We start from the raw sequence: 4,685 nt of genomic DNA on the forward strand, positions 1-4,685 counted from the left end.
ATGATTTGTGTTCGGGACTTTTCTGATTTAATTTTTTCTTTGAGAGATGTATCAATTTCTGCAATTATATCTTCAGTGCCTGAGATTCTCTCTTCCATCCCTTGTATTCTCTTGATAATACTTACCTTTGTATTTTCTGATCTTTTCTGTAAGTTCCCCAGCTCTAGGCTTCTATCTCTCTCTCTCTCTTCATTATTGATTTTAATTTTGTTTTCATGTTTTGCACCATTTCCTTCATCTGTTTGAATGTGAATTTCTGTCTTTCCATAATGGCCTCTATTTTTTTGTTCATTTTCTCTATATATGCCTTTACTTGTGCCTGTATTTGTTTGACTGTATTTTCCTGTATATCTTTGAGAGCTTCGTTTGTTTCCTCTTTATATGCTTCCAATAACTGGATAAGCATAGATTTGAGATCATTTCCCTGTGAATCTGATGAATCAAAATATCCATTGAATTTTTTTGGGTTGCTGGTGAAGCCATGATGTCTTGATTTTTTTTTTTTTTTTTTGGATGTGTTCTTACACACTGACTTCAAGCCATCTGCTTGTCCGTAACCTTCGCTGTTTGCTCCTAGAGCCTGTACTCCGGATTGGATCCATCTGTCTCTGGAGTCTGGAGTATTCTTCAGAAAGATGAGAAGTCCACAGGTTCGAGAGTCTATATTGGTTTTTCAGCTGTAGCTGAGGGAGGAAGGTCGCAGGCACATGTGCGCGAGTGCTGGAGTGTGCATTGGATGTGCCTTGAAGGACAGGGTGCTAGAGTGTGTAGATGCCTGGAAGGGTGGAGTGTAAGCACAGGTGGGGTGCTGGTATTGTTAGCAGGAACAATGCACATGCCCAGGTGCCCTGAATGCCTCAGTGGTCCACAGACCTGTCGTACTGTCCCCTAGGAATTCAAATATGTCTGGGTTGTACCATCTTGGCTCGCGGAATTGTTTGCCTGGACTCCATGGGGACAGGGGCTTCAAAGTTAAGAATGCTGTCTTAAGGATCCCTATGTTTCCCACAGTGGGGGTATGGATGGGAGGGACCCAATGTCTGGCTGCTAGAGTACAGGGACCCTGGATCTGGGGTGGAAAGCACACGAGTTCCCACTGTTCTCTACTCTCAGATTTGGAACCTCAAGGACAAACGAAAGTGTAAGAAATCCATCTGATCAGCAGTGTCCGCTATTTGGCTGCTGAGCGAAGGTGCTGTAGCCACTTCTGAGGTCTCAGGCATGTAACTGGGAGGCTCCTGCTTGGGGCAGCCACTGCCACCGCTGCTAAGCAGGGAGACTTGTGCTTGGAGCAGCAGCCACTGTCTGCCACCTCTTACAAGCAAGGAGGTCCATGTTTGGAGAAAGGAGAAGTGCAGGAGGTTTGAATATTTCCTTCTCTCAGACCCCAGAGACATCTGACCATGTGTGACCTGGATCCAAACTCTCCCAGCACATGGATTGTCCCCTTTTTCCCAGGAAACCTTGATGTCGATGTTCTGGCTTCAGCTGTCCCTCCACTCACCAATTTCCACGTTTTGGATCCTCTCTGCCCCTCAGGAATGATGGGTGCTGGTTGCCATCTTGGGCTCTCTGACATTATCTTTTTAAATATTTTTAATGTTCTATACAGTCTCCTAGTCTGAAAGAGCCTAAGAACATTAAGCAATGATTTTATTTTATTTATCTTTAATAATTTATATCCACAAATATATTTGGGTCATAAAAAAAATCTCAGGCTAGTCTTATCCAATTGTCTTTTTGTTGTTGTTATTTTAATAGAAATGTCCTTAGCTCTTTATAAATTGTGGCTTTCTGCTTGTAGTCTGTTTTAAAAGGAACAGTTGGACTCAAGTTATATCTGAAAGCTGTAAGTTCAGCCAAAAATTCAATTATGTAAATTAGAAAATAAACAGCAGAGAAAAAAAGAAGCTAACTGCTACTGTGCTCCTGACTCAGGTAGGCAGCAAAGCTAGGATATAAAGCAGTAAAGAAAGTGAGTGTTCCCAGGCAACAGAGACACTTACAATCAGTCTTATCGTGGGTAAAGCTCACAGTCCACCACATTTTCTATCCTTTCATGGAGCTGTGGCCATCATCTGAACCTAAACCCCATGTGTGCACTGAATTCAAGCAGCTGCTCAGAGGGCCCTGTTCTCATTCTGTAGGTGAAGATCCACACTGCCAATAGAAAAAGGCAGAAAGCAGGCAGTCAATGAACCCTGGGGGAGGATTAAAGATAGAAAGCTGGATAAGGCCCTAGTTCTGTCACAAGGATAGGAGTCTCATTTTATGAAAGCTCAATTTTACTTGAAAAGATTATTGGAAAGTTGGTTTTAGTTGAGAAGTGCTATACCTACTTTTTATTTTAATACTGCTTTGGTAGAGTCAATAATATTCTATAAATTTATCTCAGGGGGTATATGCAGTGATGAGAACAAAGTACACTTGATTGAGGGGTGCTTCTCTCCTTACTTTAGGCAACAGAGCTTTTCTTAATTGCATAATTTCCCCCTTAACTGAGAGATGTTGCCTCTACAAAATAATGAGTTTTTAAAATAATAAGTTTTAGTTGATGCAAGTGTTTCATTTTATATGTTAGCAGAGGGAAAACTAAGTCCAGCATTTTCCTCACAACCCATGTGCTTGCCAATATCTTTCATCCAGTTCACAAAGTTCTATGTGTAAAATATTCCCAGTACACAGCTACTAGACAGATATTTGATATCAGTTATAAATGATTCATATAAGGTAGAGCATAATTGATGACCATTTAATTATTAGTAAATTGCAAAAGGCAATGACATATATGAAATCCTTCTGTTGAAATAATCACCAGAGACAGGCAAATTGCATTAGTGGCAATATAAAGAGAAACTGATAAAGAATGAAATGTGTAGTGGGGAGATGTCTCAGTGGATTCAGCCCTTGTTTTACAGCATGAAAAAGGAAAACTAGTTAATCAAAACCCATGTAAGAACAAAACAGCAATGCGGCAGTCACCTAGCACTCTGAAGGCAGTGATGGGAACCCCATCCCCAGGGAGAACTATCTAGAAGGGCTCCACAAGCATGCACATACCCTGGATGTGGACACGCACATGTGTGTGTGTGTGTTTGCATATGCACGCATGCTCACATACCACACACACATACACATGCATACAAAGACCATGAAATATTTCAAATGTATAGTAGAGAAGTACAGGAAAGGCATTGCAGACCAAGTAGAGAGAGAACGAAAACAGATAAAAACACCCAGTACATTGATGTATGTAAAGACGAGAAAATAAATTGTGTTCAGTAAGTGAACAAAACATGGTGCATAGCATATAATGTACTAGTATGCCATCATAAAGGCAGACAGGAGAAAACAGCAAACTCTAAAAAGAGCATTTTTGTCTTTCACCTAATACCTATCGTCTTCCTTTACAAGAAAAAACTTAAGTGAGTTTTTGGAAAGTATGTGACTTCCTTACTATATTCATAAGGACACCAGCCATCTTTCCCCTTTACAGACTGTGTACGTCACTACCTTCTCCTTGTTTGGTGTTTCTTGCACTGTAAGCTCTAGCCAGTGATTTCTCTAGACAACTTATAGGCTTCTGAGCCCACTGAGCATGTAAAACAACTGTAGTCAATCAAGCTCCATTTTTTCATCCTGTTTTTCAGGTCACCTTTGTTTTACTTAAACTATCCATGTTGAATCAGCTTCAATGTAAATTATCAAATGGAAAAGTCTTAAGCATGTGACCAGAACCCCGAATAAATCACTCTGCCTGAAAATTCTGATATAGAGCACTTCATTACACAACCACACAATTCGGGTCTATAAACAGTTCAGAAGCACAGTTTTAAAAAGACACTAGATTTTGTGTTATAAACTAGCACTGCACTTTGTTCTGAGTAGGAGTGAACCTTAAAAAAAAAGCTTAGGGCTTTATCACCTATCTACCATTATTTAAGTACATGATGATTAGCTTAAAAAATAAAGTCTGCGTAATATCTGGAAAAAAATAAGAGAACTTATTTGGGAGATACATTTAAACTCACTTTAAAACTATCAAATTGAATCAAGAATAACCTAAAAATAACTGGGGTGATAAGCATAAAAGCCATGGGCTATAAAAGATTCTATTAGGCCCCTGCACATATGTAGCCCATGGCAGCTCAGTATCCAAGTGAGTTCCCTAGTAAGGGGAACAGGGGCTGTCTGTGACATGAAGTCAGGGGCTGGCTCTTTGATCACCTCCCCGTGAGGGGGGAACAATCTTGCCAGGCCGCAGAGGAAAACAATGCAGCCAGTCCTGATGAGACCTGATAGGATAGGGTAAGATAGAAGAGGAAGAGGACCTCCACTCTCAGTGGACTGGGGGAGGGGCATGGGAGGAAAAGAGAGAGGGAAGGTAGGCTTGGGATGGGGTGAAGGAGGGGGCTACAGCTGGGATACATAATAAAAATTAATAAATACAAAAAAGAAAAAATATTCTGGCTGTTGAGTGTCTAGCAATTGCTTAGATTGTTCACATATGCTAACATTGAGATTGTATATTGAAAATGCAGACTAATGTCGTAACTTGGATAGCTGAAAAATCAACAAATGCATGATACTGTTTTTTGATTTTTAAAAAGTTACATTTTTTGACATTCTGATGTCACACTGGGCTTCCACATCAATAGCCTAGTAGTGGCAATGTCAAAATGGAA

The sequence above is a fragment of the Psammomys obesus genome, unplaced genomic scaffold (assembly GCF_907164565.1).
Source record: "Psammomys obesus unplaced genomic scaffold, mPsaObe1.curated_primary_1811, whole genome shotgun sequence".
NCBI classification, from domain to species: Eukaryota; Metazoa; Chordata; class Mammalia; order Rodentia; family Muridae; genus Psammomys; species Psammomys obesus.